The sequence below is a fragment of the Rhipicephalus sanguineus genome, chromosome 1 (assembly GCF_013339695.2).
Source record: "Rhipicephalus sanguineus isolate Rsan-2018 chromosome 1, BIME_Rsan_1.4, whole genome shotgun sequence".
NCBI lineage: Eukaryota > Metazoa > Arthropoda > Arachnida > Ixodida > Ixodidae > Rhipicephalus > Rhipicephalus sanguineus.
The window spans coordinates 70,568,771-70,594,687 of NC_051176.1; the positions used below are offsets into that span (position 1 = coordinate 70,568,771).

A 25,917-nucleotide genomic window follows, 5' to 3' on the forward strand; every position below is an offset into this window, starting at 1 on the left:
CCATAGCCATTTAGGACAACCTTTTGGGTGTCTAGCCACCAATAGTGGGCGTCACATGCACAACCACACACTGGCGACTGATGTCAGCTGAGTGCATACGCATGGCATTTAAACACAAGTAACAATGCTTGAATGGTGGGATTTAACTTAGATGTGGGCATCTAGTATGCAAGCCCAATGGTCATACCACTACTCCACAGGTGCATGCCACATCAGGTGAAACAGAGCGCCTTTAAAGGGAAACAATGAATCAGTTTAGACTGATAAATTATTCTCTGAGCACTTTATCCTTGTTGATTCCGCTCGCATGTTTGTTCATTATTAAAAGAAAACATAAAGGTCAAAGTTTCAATTCTAAATTACGAACTGAAGTATCTGCACATGAATGTTAGCATGACGTCAAAGGATTCAAAGCGTGTTTTTTTGTATTTTAGCCACGTTCGCTACAAAATTCCCTGAAAGTTGACATGTCAAGTCTCTGTCCCCTTAAAGGGACAATAAAGTGCGTATGCAAAGGCTTCTTTGTAGCACAAATAAAAGACAGGACAAATGTAGGCACGCATGAACACACAGGGCGCTGCAAGGAAGCCTGCTGAATGTGTATTACCAGCAAGCCCACATCGCAACCCTCGTGAACTAAAGTGAGACAATTAGACTAGGCTGCTAAATTATACTTTGAAAACTCTAGTGTCATCAATTTCACCACCATAGGTTCATTAACAGATCAGAAACTGACTGTCAAAAGTGTCACTTTTAAATATCCCGCAGATATCTCCGATGGTGATATGACTAATTTAAGTGTTTTTTCGTATTTTGGCCACATTACTACAACTAAATTTTCTAAGTGTCTGGCTTCCTCAAAAGACAATGTACTTCATTTTTTACCGATTAGGAACAACGTAGGCCTTAGTAGACGGCGTCAGAATTTATGACGTTATGGCGACTGATGCGGGAACTTTATTGTGGCGTCGCCACCCGCACTCTTTTTTTGCGCGTTTTCTCGCTTACCAAGCGTCTTCTCGCAGGAAGTGTGATGTTTTCGGCAATGTGAAAGAGTAAACTACTAATACGAGAAAAATTGTTTCTCTCTTTAGTGTACCTTTAAAGGACATTGTACTTAAATGTAATTATTTACAAACTCCGTAGACCATGGCAGGTGCCGTCAAAATCAAAGATGTCACGGTGAATTTGTGCGGGAACTACAAGATGGCGTCGCCACCTGCATTTTCTTCTTGCTTGTTTTTTCTCTTACCGATTGTCTTCTCGCTGAAAAAGTTATGCTTTTGGTATTGTGAAAGGGTGATTTACTAATACGAGAAAAATAGCTTTCTTCCTTTGTGTCGCTTTTACTAATGATTTACTAAGCAGAGTTCTTTAATAGTTTACTAATACGAACTAAATTGTTTTTTTTTAATTTAGTGTCGCTGAGAATGTCGTACATCCAAGCACATGTGCTGATATGTCTGGAGCGCACTTTTACAATGCTTGCAGTATCTTGTTGAGTCACCATTCAAATGAATGTTGGTGCAGGTAAGCACTTTGAAACACTTCATCAACAATAAAGAGAGAGAAAAGGATAGACACATTTCACACCACACACATAGTGCCCAGTTTCGTAGGCGGTCGCTCAATGAAGTTGCTTTCAAGTACCGCAGGAGGGCTCGTGTGGCTTTCTGGGCTGATGTGCTGCGCGACCAGGCTCCTAAGATCTTTCCTTCATTAAAGGGCCGATTATCGAGTCTATTCAAGACACACTGGAGAGTCCGGCGATCTTCATCAAATTGGGGTACAGTGGCACAAGAGATGTTCAATAGTCTCTACGCAGTTGCAGCTTTCGCACATTGATGAATCTGCCATGCCAATGTGATGGCTGAATGAGTTGGTAAACGCTACACCGAACCACAACCGGTACAGCATTGTAGCGTCACGTCGAGAAATCTTGGATGGCAGTTGTAGCTGGAGTAACGATTCAAGGTTCTGTGGGCGACGATTGGAGTTAAGCGGGGAATTACAGCGCGCAAGCGTGGCATTATGCGCGATGTGACTCCCCCTCCCCATGTGTAGGGTAGCAAACTGGACGCATAGTCTAGTTAACCTCCCTACCTTTCCTACATTCCTTCTCTCTCTCTCACCAACACTAATGTCATAATGCATTGATGGTGACAATCACTTCTTAGCAGTACGTTTGCTCTGTTCTGTTCAAGAACTAGTACCAATTAACTGTATCTACATAAATGAATTAGGCTAATATCGCAAGCTAGCCATCATACATGCTGTTCGTACAATGTCAGTTACTTGTGCAGTGTGATTCACTTGTTTGGCCACAGAAACAGGTATAAAAATCGGCAATGTGCTTCTCAGGCAAACTATAATGTCTCTGCAACATTAAAAGAGATGTAAGCGATCTTATGCAGCATTATTTAACAATTACAACTTGTTTATCATGCCACAAATGTTTCCCAGGTTCTATTTAACATTCTTGCTTGCTACATTCACTGCTAACATATTCTCGCATATAGCCCGCTCAAAATATACAGGTTATATCTCTAAGCAAATTTAAGTGCGCACTGTTTCATGGTAATGCAGGGAAGACAGCTTCACGACAATATGTGGGGTTCGTTTTGTTATTAGTTATTTTTTCTGCCGTTTGTGGCTGGGGTTGCGGGTAATGTGTAGGGGCGAAGTTAAGACGTGAAGTTAGGAAGGCCACATGCTTGAGTATGAGACCCTTACATCTGGGTCCTACATGCAGCAAAAAAAGAATCTCAATAATATCGTCTGCTGCCACACTAGTTACTTGATGATTGGAGGAGATACGGACGGTTCATGTAAGATCAGAAGTAAGAAACACAAGAAACATATGCAGCTTGTACACACCTGTACATATGTTTCGTTGTCCTGGCCTTATTTTGCACGTTAAGCTTCTTCAAGTCATTACCAGATAATAAAAGCACACTGTCATGGGGGACTCCAGAACTTTGGTTTCTTTAACAAGCCCACAAAGCACAGGACATGAGCGTTTTTTTTTCCTTCCAATCCCACTGATATGGAGCTGCTGTGGCCAAGATTGAAATAATGAGCTCATGCTCAGCATTACAACACCATATACATTACATTACATTATCATTGTGTATCATTAGAAAAAAAAGATCTGCTGAAATCTTTCAAAGCCCCATTTAACGACATGTGGCAATTCATTGTAGCTATGCTTTGTGGACTGCACTCATGTTGATGAAATTTATAAGTGAGTAACTGCCTGCGCATGCACCATTTCTGTACAATAATGCCTTGGGCTATGGGTTATCGTTTGTCGAAATACAAATACTCAAACAAATGCATAAAAAATCTACATGAAATTAGATGTGGAAGAGAAGGAAGAGCAATGGTGCATCAGTGTGCTTGCTCTACAATGAGTGACACGTGCCAGAGCCCAAGATTCCAAACAATAGACAAACTTTTTTAATCAGAAAGATGCATCAGGCAGCCTTAACTGCTGGGAGCAACTGTCACAAAATATCAGTGTCATACAGCACTTTTCCTCGTGTTGACAGAAAATATAACCAAGCACATAAAATGCAGGCACTGGCAAGGCAAATGTAAAGGTTAAAATGGTTAAAATGAGAGCACATATTTCTTCAATTTAATAATGTTCACCTAGCTTGGTGCGAAACAATACCCAAATTCATTTCAGGTCGTTAAGTAAGTGAATTTAACTGGACATAAATGAAGCAAGCGCCTCACACTGAGTGAGATCGCTCGCATCTGGACAGTCACTGGTGGTGGCCTCACTAGGGGACAGAAGTTGTCGAAGTTGTCCTTGAACGTCCTTGCTGAGCCTAGTGCTGTACGCTCCAGATAGCAGCTGCGAACAGAATAAAAGGGTTGTTGCGCACACAAAAACCTCAGCCTTGAGAAAAAATTCACTAGATTCCACATCAACTGGAACAAAATGGTGAGTTCATGATGTTTTTTGTTATTGAAGTAAATGTGACAAATGATTTCAAGGTCAAAGTTATGCTTCAAGAACTTACGGGTAGTACTGAAAAAGTTGACAACTTAGCAGTCTGATTATGCAGCCCTCAGCATCTGTACTGTTGCTTCTTACAGTGGACTACCAACTAGCCCATTCTGAACCTTTAAAGCATTTGTAGAAGACATTTGAAAAAAAAAAAGCTGTTGCAGCTCTTTTTAGTTGTTAATAGAATAAGTGAAACAAGGCCGTGCAAGTCTTGATAATATTTATGCTTGACTATCCAATCTAATTCATTAGATTGCACGGACAGCCTGATTCTGCCTATGTTGTTATATTGTATGTTTTGCAGTGTATCTGCTAGTGGCTTCAGGACCACTGGTTTAGCCATATGTAAGCGCGAAACATTGTACTTTCACAAAAACACGACATCAAGTTGTCAAGCTTTCACTAAGGTACTCTTGGTTGAACCTCGTTATTGCTACATTCATGTCATTCAGTTCCTTGTAGATTGGCAAACCCTTCCAGCCGACTGTCTCCATCCCCAGTGAAGGTAATATGAAGCAAAACGAAAAAGCGAGCTAGTTGGCACTGGTTCATACTTACAGATTAAAAGAGCTAACACGACAGAGACAAGAAAGGGCACAAAACGAGCGCTGACTCACAACTGAAGGCTTTATAGGGGATATTCATAATGCTTGGTGCTCCGGCAACACTGGGCGCATCCGCCATTTTTTGTTCGGCGCCGTCGCAGAATTGTCTACTAGCGTCTTCATAAGGGCAGCCCACAGAGAGGCTGAGCCGCTGTCGTTGGCGAAGCTTTCGGACCAAGAAAATGTGGCTGTTTCTATCGTCATCCAGCGCCGAACAGTCAGCGGACCTCCCTGTGCTGCCACAAATCGACAAGAACTCAATATCGGAGCTCTGCGCGCTCAAAAACTCATCCGGACGGCAGCTCCAAGAAGCGCACCGCTTCGCAAAGCCGAACTGCTGTTCTCTAGTGGCGTGCGCTTCCTATCTGAGGTAGGCGTTCAAGAAAAGGGTTCGTTGCAAAGGAGGTGTGACAGTCAAACTTCTAAGATAACCTTACACTGCAATAAACCTCCATTGTCCACTCACTTTATAGACGCATCATAAACACTTGTCAGAGATTGACACCACGTTGTTTCTGCGCGACCTGTGCAACACTGTGCTGCTTTCCTCGACTCATTTCTTTAGCCACAAGTATCTATACACCCTCCTCAGGAGCATGTGTTGTAGTTTTTATTGCGATAGCAATTATATGGACAGTCTCGGCTGGTTTTTGTCCGTCCCCGTCGCCGCCGCCATCATTTACCGTATATGTATAAGTATGTAGATATATATAAAAGTCCCACAGAAAAATACTTCCGAAGTGCGGAATCGAACCAGGGACCTGTCGCTCCGCAGCCCGTGGCGCTAGCCACTACGCCACGAAACGCCGATCCTCTAGGAAGCTAACGGCGAGCGTTATATACACACCCTTTACCGCTGGCCGGACTCAGAGACTGCAGGCGTTTATAAGCGTTCCTTCATTACGAGAGAGATATGGCGCGATGAGCGCAACGAAGGTGACTTCGCTCGCTACAGAGGCCGCGTTTGCGAAAGGAGCGCGCTGTTCAAACAGAAATAAGTAACAACTGCGACATTTAGTTCGCGCTCGTCCTGTGTGTACCTGTTCGTTCGTTTCGTGCGTCCTGCTTATGTTTCAGCAGTGCGCTTCAAGTATCGAGCTGTGACGCATGATAGTTTGCGCTCATCCTGAGTGCGTTCTTTTCGTGCGTTCTTTGCGCTCGAGCGACGCGCTGGCAATTTCGAGCTGCTTTCCGTTCTTCGCGTTACATTCCACTTTGTTGCCATCGCATTCATTGCTTCGCCGTTGTGGCGAAACTGTGACTTTTTTTTAGAAATAAAACAAGGCATGGACGTTGGCATGAGTGGTGCGCCGCAAACCAAGCAAAAATGCTGATCGCGCTTTTCCACTGTATACAGAGAGAGCGGCCCGAGTAATGCTCTTTTACTGCACACTGGTTTTTTATAATGTCTTGTGGTCTTAGTCTATCGCGCGGATTTAGTATTGTCGTTTTGGTTTTTCTTGAACGCTATACGTGTGCGTTCATTGACATATCTTTTTAAAATATTGCGTTCTTTGCTTTCGCATGCGACGGAGGCGTGCATAATCGCGCCTCCGTGGTTACGCACGAAGGCGCGCGGGGACACGCGATCAGCGGAAAGATGAGTGCAATGATCTACCGACCAAACGGCTCCCTAACTCTTTGCTCTGTGTTCGCAGCGCACGCAGACCGAAGAAAGCAAAAGAAAATAAAAGGGGAGAGACAAGGGGGTGTAAAGCGAAGGGAAGACGCGGCTTGCGCACTACGTACTTCGGCGCGCACTGCCTTGCGAAGCTTGCAAAGAGATGCCTGTTGGAATCGTGTAGGCGGCATTGATTTACCGCGGATGCGCGCTGCAGCGTCTGTGACACTGCCCACAAACGTTTATATACGTAAATCATTGCTTTCCTCGATCTGCAGCACCGACAAGCTAACGTTGATCAATAATGCTGTCTCGCGCGTGTGTGACGCCGGCCGTCTCTTTTAAAATGCATCTATCATAATGTATTGTTCTGCAAGCCTAGCTTATGTTGCTAGCGAAAATTTCACGGAGAAATAAGAACTGAAGTTCTTATTTCCTGAGGCCTGGGACCCGGCCACTAAGGTAAATATTGATGCTTTGGAGCGCATTCAGAAAACCTGCCGCCCGGTTTGTGACGGGTAATTACAACTTCACCAGAAGGTCAAGTGAAATTGTCAGCGCTCTTGGATGGCCATTACTGTCTTCAAGGCGTAAATATATCAAACTATGTCTTTTCTACAACATAGTAAATAACAATACCGGTATCGATAAAAATATATACATCAAACCACCAACCTACATCTCATCACGACGGGACCATTCTTTAAAAGTACGCGAATACAAATGCCGAACAAGTGCTTTTGCAAATACATTTTTTGCAAAAACTATACATGAATGGAATGGTCTTCCGTCAAGTATTGTTACCGCGCCCAACACAGCGTTCCCTTCACTTCTAAAAAAGCATGTTGTTACCTAATGTCACTTTTCGTCTTTTGTCAACATTTTTTCATTTAGCAAAGGCGGAAATGTCCAGCCCATTTATTTTGTGCGTATTGTGTATGCTGGGATTTACCTATTTTGATTTGTGTTGTTTTGTACTGAGCAATTTCTTTTCTTTGACGTGTATGTACTTTTGATTTGTAAACCCCCCTACAACAATGCCCCTTGAGGGCGCTGTAGGTACATGTATAAATAAATAAATAAATAAATAAATAAAAGAGCGCTTTTGCGCGCGCCGGTCATTTCCGAACCAAAGCACACTGCCGATCTTGTTGACGAAACACGTTCGCGTCGGTACGTTATTTTTCTTCGTTCAGGTAACTGATAAATTCATTAAATATAATGTTACTTTGTTCCCGGCATTGTCAGGTCTTCCTCGTTGCTGAACAACGCAATAAGCATTGGGAAGTCATCGCAGAACGAAGATAAAAAACCAGCAGCTAGCACCTGAAAGGCTGCGATATGCGACTGGTTTAATTTTCGCGCCCAACAAGACATGGCCGACTGAGTTTATGGGACTGCCGACAAATGGCGCTGTACATCTTGAATATCCCCTATTGCATCATAACAAAAATGTATAGCCAATCCCGCTCCTCGCGTACTACCCGCGCATGCGCACCGTTAGTTAATCCAAACACAGAAGAGACATCGGCATGCGCCCCCCCCCCCCTCTCCAATATCCCCCCTTTTGAGCAGTGACACTGCTTTGGCTGATATGGCCAAAGATGGGTACTGACGCAGATGAATGCCCTAGTGTTTATATGTAAAGCTTCTGCAAGTCCACATGTCGTGCGACTCGATATTTGAACAAAATTTCTCTATGCGTGAGGTCGATGTGTGAATATACGTCTTGGGAGCACCAGTATTCCTCGCACGGAAGACCATTAACACACTGGGCCATGCTCTGTGCTGAGTGCCGATGCAAAGTGCGTTTTCCCGAGACAGATATTTTGTTCAAACACTGAGATCGCGCCACACGTGAAGTCGATAACTACTCAACTGCAGCATTAATATCAGCCGTATGACGGCTCACGTTGATACTTCTACTCACAGATATTTCAACGCACTAGCATTCATACGCCAGCTCAATATTTACTTAAAACCTGTCTTGACCCCCGCCCCCCTCCCCCGCAAAACTTTACAAGGAAAGTTCTTGATAAAAATAGCTCGTGTGAGTCATATCTTTCAATAAAATTGTCCTTAGTGGATTGCAATCACTGATAACTCATGTGTGAAGATACGGGATCAAGATCCGTATCGTAGAGCCCCGATTATGCAAGATATTGGCGTTTAAGTGCGTAGACACCCTGATCGAAAACGCTAATTATACGCTAACGGACTCATGAGTCGACTCACTCAGACTCCGATCGAGCCGTCAGTCTGAGTCTAAGTGAGTCCGAGTGAGTAATATTTAGGTGAGTCCGAGTCCGAGTGAGTCCAGTTCAGGAAAAGTTTGGTGAGTCTGAGCCCGAGTGAGCCCTAAGGGCAAAATATATTCCATGAGTGAGTCTGAGTGAGCTCCACATTTTTTGCCGACCTATGACGTGAACTTGCTAAAGCTTTTCATATAGACAATAGGGCGTCCTTTTGTATCAGCCACCCATCTTTGGCCATATCTGCCAAAGAAGTGTCACTGAACAAGGAGAGGGCATAGTTGAAGGAGGGGGGTACCAACTGAAGATTTGACTGTAGGTGCTGTTTTGCCTCTAAAATGTCTTGCTTTGCCTAATAAAAGATAGTGAGATGGTGTTGTTACCTTGGCAGCAACAGCCTTCGCCTGGCTGCTGCCGTCCTGGCACAGCCTTTCAGCAATCAGTGGCAGGTGGCTGGCCAGCAACTCACTCACAATGTCACCCTGCAGCAACTGTTGCAACACAAGAGTTTACGCAGCATTACACAAGTGTAGGGCTTGTTACTTGCGCATATTTAGGGAAAAAGCACTAAATAATTTACACAACTGCAAAACACGCAAGAGTTCCATCAAGTGCTTCACCAAAACTTCAAGTTATGCTTCACAAGAAGTTTCCATATCTGAGCACAACATTACGTTTTATTCACCTTTGCAGTTTTTTATCTGTTAAAGCACAATACAAACACTTTCTCTGATACTTTTGGGCTATATTCACCTGCACTGCCACATTCAAAATATCTGAAGGGGGCAAAAAGTTTTTAGAAAGGTGTTTTATTTAAAGCATAAGATGTGTCATCAAACGCCAAAATTGACCGGCGTCCCCAGTCGGCGCCGTCAACACGAGTGATGCAAAAATCTTCACGTGGTGGCGCCATCATGACGCCACAAAAGACAAAAATTGTGACGTCATTATGACGTCACGTGACGTAAAGTCACATGATGATGTCATGATATGACATCGCAGCTCGGTCAAAAGTGGGCCGGTCACGGAGCCAGTGCAAAACCAGGTAAGTTGCCTCCGATGCTAGAGGAAGTGAAAAACCACGCTAGCTGCAGAAAGCAGGGGTGTGACAATATGCGGGTTTTGAATTCGAATCGAATAATACCTAATCGAATATTTCGATTCGACTTTCGAATAGCTAGCATTCGAAGTTTCGAATAATTAACAGGACTAATACCTAAAACATGACGAAGGGTGGGGTAGATAAAACAAAAGCTAATGTCGTTACAGTAGGCCTTTCGTTAAAACGTTCACTCATACCCTGATTCAAAAGCAAGCACGTGTTTATTTTAAAGAAGATTGTCATTTTCGCACGTAAAAAAAACACATGAGAGAAACGTCAAGCCCTTATTCACAACTTCACTTCCGAAACGAAGGCACGGACTTCCGTCCTTCGGTCGCGTACGCAGCAAGCGCCGAAAAAACATCCCGACTTTGGCTCGCGAAACCCTAGGTGATTGGCTCCACTTGTGGAAACTTGTCCACGCTGTGCAGTCGCCACTCGTTCAGAAACTCCAATTGTTCCGGCACGCAGTTCAAACGCTGCTGCGAACGGGCGCCCGAAGTTTTTTGGGTCCTAAGCACGATGAAGCAAACATTACCGTAGTCAGATGAGCCGTAAACACCGTACCATCACGGTGAGACAGCCTGAAGCAAGATCATGTGGTACAGCTTGTGTTTCTGCATGATAATTCGTAGCCTTTTGGTAGCAGTCACGCAATGCGTGCTCGAGGACATAGCCGATTTCGTTTGTTTGTTCTTTCTTTCAACTTTTAGTAAGATCTCTTGCATTCGATATTCGATTCGAATGCGATTCGAGATAAAATTTCACTATTCACACAGCCCTAGCGGAAAGCTTTCGGAGGGCGGCGGGGAAGGCTCAATACATGGACTGAGAAGAAAAAGAAGACGGCTTTCGCCTTCCAGTCATCTAAGGTGAGTGCATAAGGGACCCTGTGAGTTTTTTTTTTTTAGTTACGATGATAAAAACTTCGGTGATTATGTATTTTCCGGCACTCACATGTAATAAGGGCTCAGTTTTTATGTACACCATAGCTTGTGTAAAATTTATATATTTATGGCAACTATATTTGATCGCATTTTTAATGAAGTGGCTGCTTAAATCCTGATGAAGGAAATGTCAATGGATTGCACAGATATGAGAGTGCAAGAAGGGTAATTTAATGGTTCTAGCTTTCTTAGAAGAAAAGTTATGAAGCCTCAACTTTCTCATTCGACTTACTCAGAAAAAAACTTTTTTTTTTAATTTCAGCCTTTCTAAAAAGTTACAGCTTTCCAAAGTAACATTTGTCACCTTACTGCACTCAATAAACACTCGGCTGTTCAGCAAGACAAAAATGATCAAGACTGAGTGTGCCAAAGCTGAAGAAAGTTGCTCAGAATATTGTAAGGTTACGAATAAACGAAAAAGGGAAAATAGCAATGAATAAAACGCCATCTGTTGTTACGTGATGTAAAATGCTGTTATGTCTAAAATAATTGCATAAAAATTGGTGAGGTTATGCATCGGTACTGGCAGTACCCAAAAATAGCCATTCCAAAAAATAAATTTATTGCCAATTTTTGGTCATCAAAAGCAGCTTTCTCCCTTAATTAGCTCTTACCACCAAAGGCATGCAGTTTTTTTTAGCTGGAACACAGAGGCTGGCTTTTTCCTAATGAACTTCGGCTGTCCTAATTAACAGTCAGCAATCCATCGAGAAGTAGCATGTGCCAAATCTGTTATGGCAGTCCACTACATTGTTTTGCATACCTGAGATCAATCGCTTTCAACAAGCCAGTTCAGGAATGTGCTATGCACTTGACATACCAAGTCACCTCTCTTATTTGAACTAGCCAGCTAGTTTAATGCACCTCACATGCACATGACATATCCAGAATAAGCACAGAGATGCTACATGGCTTCAGATCAGTTGCCTGGTCTGGTCCATCCCTCTCATTGGCACATGCATATAAAGTGTACAAAGCAGATTCGGAGTGGCATAAAATGCACCAGTCTGCCCTGTCACCTCTGTAATCTAAAGAACACTACTTTAAGAAAGTGGCTTCAGCTTTCATGCAAGAGGAGGCATGGCATCCTTTTAGGCTTTGCACCAAATACCTTGGGGGCATCCATCGTCATGGAGTTGGCGAACTGTTCTATTTTAGCGCGATAGCGTTAAAGAGCTTGTTTCGGAGAAATTCCAGTGTCGGTGGCGGCGTCTTTGGTTGTGAGCGAAAAATCAGCGTTGTCCGTGAGCGAATATTAGAGGCAGATGCAAATAAAAAAGAGTTTTGAAAAATCTTCGGTTTGAGGGGGACCGGGGATTCGAAGTGCAACCCCTCCGTCCGTGGCGCGATGCGTTTAGCCGCTCGGCCACCAGGCATACATCCCCTAGCACACTAACAGCGAGCTATTTATATACACCATTTATCGCTGGTGGTACAAACATTTCGGAGGTTCGTCAGCGGCTTGACTATCACCCGCGAGATGGCGCAAAGGGCCAACGGACACGCTTTTAAACGGTATCGAAACCGTGGCCGTGTTTCGTGGCGCCGCTTGCATGGATGTTGGAGCCGGAGGGCGTCCGCACTTCGACTTTCCTTGCTGCACGATTTAGGTCTCCACCGAGAAGCGAAGCAAGGCTAGCGATTGGGAAGGCGATACGAACACGGTTCGATTACGCTATAGCGTTCTACTCTTGAAAGTGAAGCTCAATCGTTCTCCAAGTTTTTCAATGCACTGGATGAGGGTTTGTGGCGACACAGTCTGGCGACACAGTCTTTATTGTCAAAAGAAGGAAGCTTTGCCAGCAAACACCTTTCACCACGATGAATCAGTTTGTCCAGGAAACGCAGGACATAGTGCATACTCATCTGTGAATGTCAATGGCTGGTAGTTGGCAGCTGCACTTGCTATTGATGAGGTTATATATTATAAATAAAACGTGTGAGAAATGAACAACTGCTATGGCCAAAGTAAGTGCTAAAACAGCTTAACTATACAGCATTGTGAAGATGCTGTCAAGCTTTATTTGTGTTCTGAAAAACAAAAGTGAAACGAAAGATTTGGACCAATCAAACACTCACCACAAGCATCTCGGGGAAAACTACTATCCTCACTCCATAGCCATATTACCACCTACCGCATTTTGGTGCGTATAATTCACACCTGCATATATGCTGCATTCCCAACTACAACAAACAGAAGAAAAATCCCCACGTATTATCCACGCGTTTCAACCGCGTAATGTACACCAGTCAGCAAAAGTTTACGGGACGCAGGGCCCACTACAAATGCGAATTTCTGCTCTGTTATTGCGCAACACTTCTACTAGAGCTGGCGACTGCATTGGTTGCAATACGAACTACAGGCTCGTGTATTTATTAGGATTTCATGTTCCCAGATAAAGCGGATATATAACTTTTTCGAAAATTTCGCGTCCAGCAAACTTTTGTTGACGGGTGTGCTTGAGTAGAAACATGGACGAGTTGGTTTTGGTTTATGACGGCGTATAGGGCGCGAGGCCCACCACTGCAAAAGCTGGCGCCACCGTCGGCGTGACGTCCTACGCAAGATCAGCGGCGGCGTCGTGTGCTTTGGAAGCACCAACACGCGCAAAAAAACGAAATGTTAGAATGCCACATTTGCTTTCATACTGATTAAATTGGGAGCATTCTAGCTTCGGCTTTGCAATATACAGTCGCTGTTTTTGAAGGCGTCTTATACGGTATGCCAGTACTCGGTGCTGCAGTGCTGGGCGTACGCAACGGAGCCCGGTGTCAGCCTTCAAACGTGTCGGCAGGGCAAGAAGCTGCGTAAAGCTTGGATTTTTAAACTTGGAATTTGTAAACAGCCATTGGCTACAACACGCGCGTGCAGCCAGCACTTCCGCGAGGAAGGTTTCTGCTTCGGGGTGGGGCTGCGATGTTCGATAAGTAGCAGAAAGCGCTCGCTGAGACGCTCACCCGTGCACGATGGCCGGCTGACAACTTTTTCCTACAAGCTGGCCCATATGTTGCCGACCTCCATATTGACTCCAATATTAGGTTCACTCCCAAATTCCAGTGCATCTCTATTGCGATCTGATAATAATATATTACATTCTTGAACTTGTGTAATTATACTACATGTACTTGTATTGAAGTGATTTGAAGCCGATACAGTACATCTTTATACCGTTATGATATTAATATAATCTCTCAATACCTTTGTAAGAGCCGGTGGAGTTAGGGAGGAGCCGGGGTAGTAAATAAAAGTCATAAAAAAAGAAAAAAACCCATAACTAACCTGTATTCAATAAAATCCTGTTCAGTCACTTATCAGTTTGACGAGTTTTACAGTAGGCCTCAAAAGGACATACTGGAGGACAAGCTCAACACGGACCCATCTCTCCAGCAGTGTGACCCAACAAAGAGAGGAATGGAAAGCCTACACAAGAGAGACAACAGGAAAAGAAAAGAATAGAAGACTTGTTAGTCAAGACGAGCTCATCGGAGATCCATTGTATCAAAACAGTTCTAAGTCAAGATGAAGAGAAACCGTAGTATGTAATCTAGAGAATTATGCCCTTGGAGGTGGCTTCGCTAGGTGGTGGGATCAAACTGTTACGTTTTCATTTTCTATTTTTTCTTTTAATAGAAATTTTAGTACATTTTGTTCTTTTATCTAATTTATCGATTTTGGCCTGCGATACTTAGGTGGTGCAGGCAGGGCATAGTTTTTTTAATTTATATTTCATTTATTTTCGCCCAACTCCACTTTAAAGTAAAGTTGGCCCATCGCAGTTTTATATGTTTTCTACGGAGCCATACGTGTAGATTCTTGTCGGAAAGGTGCCACGCCTTTTCCGTTATAGACACGATTTTGCCAGAAAAATTGCTGGAGAAGTTACCAAAAAATGTTGCGCATTATAACTTTACATTGCGGTCTACACCTTGCTTTTACCACGCTTTGCAGCTACGTGGTGCAATAACTTCTCTCTTTTTAACTCCAATTACCGGCGGATACCTGTTGCGGCTGTTCGACACACTTTCGCTGTCTGTGCTGATGTCCGATGAGTCAAATGATGCGACGAGTCAAACGATGATGCCCCGGGCTGCCATATGCTGTCCTAGCTTGGCGTAACGCAGACAAAACCATGTGTGCTGGCTCGCGCTAGCGCGTTCGGGCCTGTGTAGGGGCTGGGTAAGACGCTGTGGCCTCTTCCCCTTACACTCTCTCAGCAATTACGTGATGGCGTCGGGGAACGAGATTCTGCAGACGTGCGATGAACCCGCGTGGCGTGCTCCAACAAGAGTTCGGGACGAGTAACAGCAACAGCAACTACAGGGAATTCATGGTGTGCTCCACTTACAGGACGCGTTAACATCGGGCAAGGTGCCCGTGATGAACAGAACTTTAAGTCGACCCATGCGCTGCTTCGCATCGCCACATGGTTCCCTTTAGAGGGAGATGGTGAAATTTTTTATTCCGCTCAAGCGGCCAAATCACTACAGCCACGTTCGAAATGGCTTTAATGCCTCCCAGTACACTTATCAGGCATTTTGATGCACACCCAGGCTCTCGTAAATCCATTCGGTACCTGCTTTCGCTCGTGAAGGCAAAGCGTCTGTGCGGCGCACTTAGCAGTCTCGTACAAGGAGGTAGCACGAACGGCGGCACGGCGCGTTCGGGTTATACGCATGCCACTGCGCTAGGCCACATGCACTTCTGAGCAGTTACCTGAAGATGTTTATCATAACGGTTGGGCATGTTTGCCGCCTGCCGCCATCACACCTCCGTGCATTTTCGGTGCTTACCCGTAAAGATATCGCCGCACTGCGCCGCGACAGTGGGCCCTTCAGATTTTTGATATGCTTCACCCCATTACACTCTGGCAATGCGAAAAAAAGCTGCCTTTCGAACTCTGCTACGGCCGCAAACCGATTGACTTACGAAAGCACTGGTTCGAACCTACGAGATTATCGACAAACGCGGCAGAGGTGGGGGCTTTAAATAATGCCGTTTCGGACCTGAAATATGGGCAGAAAGTCCGAAAAATCAGACGCCGTAGAGTTTCAGCATCTGAAATTTCAGATTTGCTCATACATTCACGTCTGTGGCGCAGATTAGCAAACTCCGGACTGGAACGGAGCGCGCCCTTGTCCCCCACATCAGTTGGGCGCGCCAGCAGAAGTTGAAGGAGGAGGAGAGGTTGAGGACATAGCGTCTTTTCCTTTCGCATGTAAAGTGATGTCGTCAGCACATTGGGAGCACCAAATCATGTAAATAAATACAATTCGGCCTCTGCATTGCCTTATTCTTGATATGACAACTAAGGAATACCACCCCTCCAGCGCTTCACCAACCTAGCCAAAATAAACGCTTTCATGTCGGTGTCTCATAAGAATATGCTTAGGAACCCTCTGCAACATTTTTTTTTCTGTAATTTCCCTTCCAAATATTAAAAAAATATTCGACAAATATTCGACAACTATTCGAAAAATATTTTATTCGATTCGCACTCACATTTTATTATTCGAATTCGCTTCGCACTCAAAATTGTGCTATTCGCACAGCTCTAGTCAAAATCAACTTCCGAGTCTTCGCTGCTGCCGCCACCAAAAATTAGAAATAACACTCGTCGCAATCCGCCGAAATTTGCCGTTTCCGAGAGGCAAATGCGCGCGATGTCCACGCCATTTTTGAAGCTACGAGGGTTCAACCTTCTCGACAAAAAATGCGCTTCAATGTTACCCATGCAGTGGAAAAGGTAAACGAAAAAGCGAGACTAGAAAAATAGTACTTGCTTTATACGATGGATACCGTTAGCTGTCCGGCAGCGCTTCTAGCACGGCAAAATTTGAAGTTGAAAACCATCGATAGCGGGCTATCAATGGGTATAGGCGCGTATAGGAAAGTGTTAAGACGTCAGTGTTTCGTAGTGACATGAAAATATCAAAAGTAAATCCGGTGTATAAAAAAGGAGACGCCACCTCATTAGCAAACTACAGGCCTATATCTATTTTGCCGAGTTTTAGTACAGTTGTTCAAAAACTGATGAAAAACGTGTTTATAATTATTTGGATAAGTATAAACTACTAACGCCAAGACAATTTGGTTTTCGTGCCGTATATTCCACTAGCTTAGCTTTAATCGCACTTGTTGACAATATCAAAGCATAAATTGACCGGGGCAGATTCGTGGGATCTGTTTTTTACCGATTACTCAAAAGCATTCGATTACCTTAATCACAGCATTTACTTCGCTAAACTCGACGCTTACGGCATAACAGGTCCATATTTGGAGCTTCTGCGCAGTTACCTACACGATCGACAGCAACAGGTTTGCATTTCAGGAGACTATCTTACACAAAACTAATTAACACTGGTGTACCACAGGGGTCCATACTCGGACTCCTGCTATTCCTCATGTACATGAGTGATTTTGCGAACTGCCGCACTTCCACAGCATCTCTTCAGTACGCGGATGATACCAATGTTTACACTTCCGGTAACGACATAAACGCACTAACAGACAGATTGAAAAATTAACTAAATAGTATCAACCGTTGGCGTCAAGACATAAGTTGCTCATGAACCCACAGAAGACAAAATTTAAGGTTTTCAGTTCACACAATAAAAACCGACCTAATATTCTTCCACTGTACCTAGGATTCCACGCCATACCAGTATGTAACGAATGTTCATTTCCAGGTTTTCAACTTGATTCATTTTTGAAATTTAACATTAACATCAGCTTCTAAAAAAGAAGATCGCTTACGGCATCAGGGTGTTTTTAAAGGCTAGACACTACTTTCAATGGCACACTCTTTTCACATTTTACAATGCCTTAATCTTCAGTCATACAAATTATTGTATAACATCATGGGGCTTCACATATCTCTGTCATATAGCCCCTTTGCAACATATCCAAAATAATGCTGTCCGTATGATCACTTCGGCTCCGCATAACGCTCATGCTACCTCCATTTTCACCGAGTTAAACCTACTTACAATAAATAAGCTTATCTCCGACAATCACGGCATTGTCATTTATCGCATGCCTAAGAATGCACCATTACACTATGTCACTGGTCGACACAGTCTTACTAATCTAAATAATACTAGGCTCTCTTCACAAAATATTATTTTACGTCCGAAGTCACGAAGCAACTACGGAAAACTTACTGTTGGTTTTGCAAGCGTGCAGCTATGGAGCAATCTACCAGTTCACGTAAAATCCTCACCTACACAGTCATCACACCAACGATCACTAAAAGCTTACATGACTTCATTGTGAACACTACCTGTCCATTCATTTTTGTAAACTTTTTGACTACCTTCGTCATTATTTCTTTGTAAAAAACTCTACCCTTTCAGTGTATTTTTTATTGTGCTACCATATGTTTCTTTATCATTGTAAGGAATATGTAACTTTTGTATATTTTTCTGCGTTCAACCGACGCATATCTTGTTTTGTTGTGTAATTAATAACAAAAGGTCCCGCTACAGTTCTTAACTGTCGGACCTCTTTCTGTATAAATTCTTCTGTTATGGAATACTTTGAGAGACAATAACCTTGAACTTGAACTCTCGATACGCGACGTTAGGCACCCGTCGCCCTACCGACTATGCCGCCGACACACATGCACAAAGTTCGACAAAGGCGCCTTATATCGCTCACAGATTCCCTCTAGCACGGTTCTCTCTGTTGGCGGGGCTCGGCGGGGTGGGGCGGTGCCGCCATCTGTAAGCGGTGAAGTGAAGTACTGCGTCATGACGCTAACGAGTGCCGATAGGGAGCGTATCGATTTCAGCGAGCAACGCTGGCCGCGCTAGCATCGAGGAATCGCCCTAAACGCAATTACGTTCTTTGCCTTTCGCTTCGTGTTAGCGTGTGACGGCTCGTTGTCGGAGTAATGCAGCTTCCACATGCACCAACGGTGTTTCTCCGCCGCCTACTGCTTCGAGTGTGACAGCACCGACTAATAAACCAGCTGCAATAAGCGCCGCAGAAAGGCAACGATGTCGACGAGCGAATGTCGTGCCTTCGTGGAGCGAGACAGAGGCCAGCGGGACGAGGAACGCCTTCGTCTGTTCGCAGCTCAAGCTACGAATCTCTGCCTCCCGTGTTGCTGAAGCGCAGTGCGGTACTGTATGCATGAGCATAGGCGTAGGTTACCCTATTACTCGGGAGCGCACACCGTGCCTTTGCGCGGGATTCACGATATGCTGTGTCCAGGTATATCTTAACAACTTCAGCTACCACGACGGTTAAATCATTATCATGAGGGTTAGTCGTCGCGATGGAGATGTGCGACTAGGCGTCAACGTGGGTGCATCCACGTCAAACGGTGCTATAGCTGCCAAACACCAATAGACATTGTACAAGCTCTCACAGATCAAAGCAAAAAAAAAAAATAATCAACTACTTCCATGAAGACACGTTTCACTTTCGTGTTATACCGATTCCTATGACGAAGGAATCAGCCATGCTTTTTTTTAAAAAAGGAAGCAGTGGAAAATTGCTCGCTGAGGAGACCGATAAACGTAGAGTGCGACGCTTTCTTGAGTAATTATGATAATGACACATCGAAGAACTTTGAAGAAAGAAACTGAATCTCGCTGAGGGCCCGCACAAGTCGCCGTAGGCGCCAATTTCCTTAAGGTTTTCAAGGAATTAGTTTCAAAAAGCTTTGATAACGTCCAAGCAACAACGGTCACTTGTGTATACAGTTACAAATGCTGATGTATACCGCGGCCGCGCGATCGCTTAATCAGGCTTCATTCTGGCATGCCCCATTTATTTACATAGACAGATAACAGTGCGTCACATAGTTCGCCTTCAGAGATTGCCTGCCTTTCACGCAAGAAGCTTGTCCCGAGAGACCGCATCGCGGCGACCGCATGCAATGCCCGCTTACTGAACATATGCTGAGGCTTCAACGCAAACTTTGCGATGAGAGCACAACACATATAAAGGTATGCGTCGTCTAATGATCCACAACCGTGGGGCAACCGCACGCTGTTATTCAATGTACGCATTTCCTCCCGGAAGCATGCAGCCCTCCCTCAGGCTCCTATGTGCGAGTGCATTTGCGACGATAGATGGGCGGAGCATTTCGTCTCTGCTTGAGGAGTGAGCAACGCCAGCCCTCGCATGCGCCTTTGGTGATGGAGATGGCCGGCTCAATTCCTTCATCTCTGCTTCAGCCGCGTTCGTTGGTAGCGTTGGCGCGCTTTCAATTGCACGTAGAACGTACAACGCTCGGGGCAATGTTATTGATTTGAACTTTATCTAGAACATGACGGTGACAAAAAAACTCGCTGAGAGTGTCGCTATAATTGCTATCACAATAATAACTTAGGTTCTTAGGTCTAGTGCTGTGTCTAATCATATGTTTAATGATGCACTCTAGTTTAAAAACAAGTAGACCAGGTCCCTACAACCGATACCAACTACGCTAAAAAGGAATAAATTTTCAACTAGTTACGGTTATTACCAAAATCTCAGCAAATGATAATTTTGGTTTTCATTGAAATTATTTGGAAAAAGATATTACGCAATATCTCATTGATTCTGGGCTCTGTTTTGTATAATGCTGTTTTCATTATTGTGAGCTCAGAATCCGCTTAATGTAGTACGTGCAAGTGCAGCTGATTTTGTATTTATATTTTTATGTTTTCTTATATGTTTTTTGACGTCCAACTGTACAAGGGAGCCGAGGCCTACGTCAGGCTTTTATGCCTTTAGCCGTGACTTTGCTCATTGCCTAGCGTGTTACTGTTTTTTTTATTTTTTAGGGTTAATCATATGCCAGACTGATGGAGTTATTAGAATAAAATCTCCCGCTTTAGAAGAAAGTTTACCTCTACTGAATGCTTATAAAGGAGAATTCTTATTTAGAGCTTTAAACTGAATGTGAGATCTGAAGAAAATATGCGGGTCAAAAACAGTAACAACTTTACAGCTAACTCCACATTAAATAGAGACATCGCTATTCTTTAGACTGTATAAATTAGACTATTCCTTTGTCAATTTCAAGAGGTCCCATTTTCATGAACTAAACAGAAGTTCACACTCACTAAACATAAGTGTGTCATGCGTAATGATGGAGCTCAATATGCAAATCAATTCTCATGCAAAATGAAATATGCTGCACACAAACATTTTCATCCCGTCTTGCTTTGTGAATGCTTTGTCTGTAAAAAATATCATGAAACGGTTATAAGTACTGTTTTTCCTAACAAGAGCAATTTCCTTATGTTATACTGAACTTTCTTGTTACTTTTCTGTGAATGTGAAGTTTTTACATTAGATCTTGGCTTACGCAAGGAGAGGCAATGACACCAATGTTCATGGCCTGATCAACCAACACAGAAAAAACTTTAACCAGGGGCTTCTCAGATATCATATATGTGTGATGACAAAATAAAATTGAATAGAAATACCTGGGATATTTTATGGTGATGCCAGTTGTGTCAATTTCACCCTGATTAACTGTTCTGACTTGCACAGTTAAAAAGTTCTCTGTTGTTATTGTAGATTAAAAGAGCCACAGACTTTGTGCAAATGTCTGCAATTTTCTCATTATTTAATCATTCTTATAAAATTATCATAAACAAAAATGGCACTTCAAACAATAATTATAGCTCAAGTAATTGTTTTAGGTGCCAGAAAATTTCCATAAGTTATAATTTCCGCATTCCCCATGCATGCTTGAAGGTATGCAATGTTAAATTTTTAATTCATACACTCAGTCGAAGTATTCGTACACTCAGCCTCCTGTATTCAATGCATTTTCATGCATTGAATACAGGAGGCAGCACAGGCATAGGCATACTGCACCAAGAAAGCCACTGCACTAATGTTCGCAATGTCTGCGACTCTGCGGACAACTTTTTCTGCCATTAATAATCAGTCAAGTCTTCTGGCCTAAATGGGAGCTGTGAATCTTAAACTCTATTTTTCTGATTACAGTCAACTGCCGATTTTTCGGACGCCCGATTTTCCGGAAATGCTCGAAAATTCGGACACTATCGCGGCACCGTCACCAGCCCCATAGACATCAATGTATAAGAACGTCCAAAATTTCGGACGCTGAAACTCTTCGGTGTCCGATTTTTCGGACTTTCTGCCCGAATTGCAGGTGCGCAAGGCATTATTTGAAGCCCCCACCTCTGCCGCGTCTATCATCTCGTAGGTTCGAATCAGCGCTATTGCGAGTCGATCTGTTTGAGACAGTAGCAGAGTCCGAAAGTCAGCTTTGCCGCAATGCCGGAGCGTTATGGGGTGAAGCAGACCAGAAATTCAAAGGGGCCGCTATCGCGGCGCCGTGCGGCGATGTTACGGATAAGCAGCGGAAATGCACGGAGGCGTGATGGCGGCAGCTGGCAAACGCGCCGGTACGACTTAATCGCTGACAACCCTTACGATAAGCATCTTCAGTTAACTGCTCGGTAGTGCACGTGGCCTAGCGCAGTTGCATGCGTACTGCACGCATTTAATAGGCGAGAGCCCAAATGCGCCGCGCCGCCATTCCTGCTGCCTCTTTGTGCGAGACCGCTAAGTGCGCCGCATAGACGCGTTGCCTTCGCGGACGAAACCAGCTCGCCATTGCCGCGCCCGTGTGCGGTCAAGAACTAAGTGCGCATCACGAACCCTTTCATGATAAATGCGTGCGTACGATACAGCAACAGTAAAGTGACGGTGTCAGTTTAGTTGGCGATGTACTGCACACAACTAGAAACGATCGGCTTGATACGGCAGCAAATGCTGCGTATCAGCGGCGATGTGTGTGCGCATATGCGCACACGCATCGGGGAATGCCAGACGAGTCGTCCGCTCTTCCGCCACAGTCTTTGTGTTCCGCGTCATCGTTTAGAAACGCTTCATGCGAGATAGCCGTAATCTATTCCGCGCTTTGCTGTTATCAGCGGCGCTCATCACGAGATGTAAAAGTGGCGGTTGGCACGTACGTAGTTAAGCGGGGTTCGCGGCAGGTACCGAATGTATTTGCGAGAGCCTGGGCGCGCACTGAAATGCCTGATAATTGTACTGGGAGGCATTAAAGCTATTTCGGACGTGGCTGTGGCGATTTGACCACTTAAGCGGAATAAAAAAGCATGAATTTGTTTTTTCGGACTGCCCGATTTTTCGGACGATTTCGCGGTCCCTAGGGAGTCCGAAAAATCGGCAGTTGACTGTAGTTCTATTGTGCTTCTAAGGTGAAGTGACTAATAAAACGTACCCTTCTTTGAACCTGTGAGATCTGATTTCAAAATGCATTTTTCTGAAATATGCATTGTAGTGCTCACCACATTCAGAATCGTGGCGCAGTCTTCATCCGAACAGCTGAGCAGTAGCACACGGCTTAGCCATGGGTGGGCGTAGAGGCGGTTCAGGTAACCTTCTGAAAACATTCCGTGAGTGGAACAGTGTTTAGTTGGCAGCAACTGCTGGTTCAAAGGACAGCACTTTTACTTAAATAGCTGATGAGCAACAAGCAATTATGTAGTTACAGATATCACATTAGACATGGATAAGTCATTTTTCATCATTTGAAGGAAATAAAAACTGGCAAAGCTTGCACTAAGCCGCGCAAGGCTGGACACAGCGAAACTAGAAGATTCTGAAGACTAATCTGATTGCTTCTAGGTTGTTTCTAGGCATTAGGTGAGGGTTCTTTCTAGGTTGTTTCTCGGTCGCTTCTAGGCCTTAGCTAGGTGATGCAAGGTAGTTTCTACGTTGATTCTCAGTGCAGAGAGGTTCGACTTAAACCGCAAACAGTCACAGACATGACACGGATGTCCAAACTCCAGAGACAGAAACTACGCGCTGAAACCAAGTGTTCGCCGCTCTCATAGATCTGCCGGCATGCCGTGGTTGGCGTAGGCGTTCCACCGCTTCTGGGTCTTCTTGCAGCCGCCGTTGCCTTTCCCATTACCTTGTGTTGTGCTAACTGTTGCCAATTTCTGTGGCACATACCCGTTTGTTGGGCTAACTGTTGTGTTCTTCGTTTTTAGTGGACCAGTGGTGAGCAGTTGGAGTTACTCAATTCCTGTGGCACATACGTGATAGGCCACACAGGATACGCCATCACAAATTACGGCTGCCTTAAACAGCTTCGCTGTTAGAATATTCGGCAAATCCCACGCTTTGTGAGAATCGGTTTCATGTGAAGCAGTCAGCGAGTAGTTATATGCTGCATTTTTTTTACTTTGAGCCAAGCGTTACGAGGTAGATCAGCGTGTTTTTGTAAATGAAGTAGTTCTGTGCACATTGTGGGCTTACCAGGCACGGTCGACTACACTGGTGTATAATGGGTAACTTATAATCTGACGTAGCGTCAGTACTCACATTAGAGCACAAACACCAGTATTATCCAAACGAAGTACACTTTACGGTGCGATGACGTGAATATCGTACGTAACTATCGTTAGAGTATTCCTCGGGGCCAAGCAACGCTTGGATATAGCTTGCTGAACCATAGCAATACAAATGTAATGCTTATTAGACTCCTATAAAAGCGGAGCCAACAATGGAACCACAATGACGTCGACACGAACTGAGCCTTGTATCATAACAGCACCTATGAAGTGTTTATTGCTTTGTTATAAAATTAGATAACCAGCACAGCAACCACAATTGACGTTGCACCGACATTATGCCTGCATAAGGTCTTTTTCCAAAGCAGTTTCTAGACCTGGCGTGGCTCTGTGGTAGAATACCTACCTGACTGCCACACAGAATGCTTACGTCCAATTCCTGCTGGGATCCTCGTTTTTAATCTTTACATTCGTGGGGTCAACGCTGCCAATGCCTGTTTTTCTTAACGCTCTCGTATTTAAATTACCGGTTTGTTCTCGCCGTTCCTGGGTAGATATAAACTGTCAATCACCTGTGGCACATACCCGTATCGCGCGGCCCATGATATACGGGTATGTGCCACACGTGTCCGGTGTACTGGAGGAAAGGGTTTGACTATGTACGCGACAGGATTTTCACATTATTCACGTCATGACCAGACAGTCATATTCGTCAAGCCCTCTTACCCTCCCTGGCCAATTTTGGTCTACACCAATTTAAGGAGATGATCATGAGAGCACGCAGACGTAGGCGGCTAGACGGACAGACAGATACGCTCAAAGTGCCTTGTGTTCGCTAAAAAATGCTTCGCATTTAAAACTAAAAGCTGGAACATAGAAGTCAGGACAGCCAGAATGCTGGCACTCAACTGAACAGCCACATTGAAAAAGATGAAGGATAAAGTTCAACATACGTACATGCATACAAAAAAGAAGCTTAACAAAAGATCTTTAACAAATTATTTGATACGTGTAGTACGGAGGCGTTTGTCAAGAAATTTCTTTTCTTTTCTGCCAAAAGGGATCGAAGCAGTAGTCACACTTCTCTCAGATTCAGTAGGTATGAAAAAATTTCACGAATTAATCTAAGTTTTTCTGCCTAGTACTATGGACAGATGCGCTGCTGAATAAAGGGGCACGCTTGCAACGTTCTATAAACATGTCTCATTTTAAGTTACAACTACCCCAACTTCCTGCTCTAAATACAGAACATGAAAGACATGGGCTTTCCCTTCCTCAATGAAAACCAGTTGATCTAAATGCAGTTTACATTTTCTAATTTGTTCACGCCATTGAAGTAACAAAGATCGCTCCCATATAATGCTGCTACAAACAATACCTCAAGAAGTGCATTATTTTACATCGAGCATGTAAGTTGGTGCACAGGGGCTCACAGATAATATGCCGCGATATTAACTAGCATTATTTGAACATGTTCACTCAAGTTGCGGAGTGATAGAACAAGCACCGAATACTCTTCATGTCTACAGATTGTTGAAGTAGATTGCTTTGTGTAACATCTTAATGTATGAGTTAAGAAGTACAGGCACCAGAACTAAACCACAGTAAACAAGTTTTTTGAACGACTCAAATCTTTCATGTCTATTCTAAAATCAGTTTTTATTTACAGTTGCAATGGCCTACAAAGTCACATTCGTGAAAGCTTTGTGAAAGAAAGAAGTCGAAACATAACTCTGTGTTCGAAGGAATTAAGAGATTATGGCATCGGAAGCTAACTTTGCTCATTCACATAAAACATAAAACCGAACCACTGAGCTACCTCAGGGCATTTGTAAAACCTTTTCACAGGCTCTGCTGGAGAAGAAGACATAAAAATGTCATACCTAGAGGTAGATGTGATATAGTTAAAACCAAGCTTTTTTTACAAACATGTGTCAAAGAGAAATGTGTCAGAGTACTGTGGCATTGTGAAGCTCACCATAATCAGCCAACAGCTGCGCATGAGGTAGCAGCACCTCCAGGCAGCTCAGTGCAGAAGTTCTTAACTGGGTGTCCCGCTGCAATGTTGCA

General features: G+C 44.0%; 1 long non-coding RNA gene across 1 annotated transcript; it reads right to left on the bottom strand.

Annotated features, from left to right (window-relative positions):
• Positions 1-3,464: 3,464 nt before the first annotated feature.
• On the bottom strand, positions 3,465-25,917 carry LOC119385758 (uncharacterized). Its single transcript, XR_007414978.1, has 4 exons — positions 25,826-25,917; positions 22,837-22,931; positions 8,880-8,987; positions 3,465-3,862 (listed from the first exon to the last, which is right to left on the bottom strand). It is a non-coding gene; the product is annotated as an uncharacterized LOC119385758 (long non-coding RNA).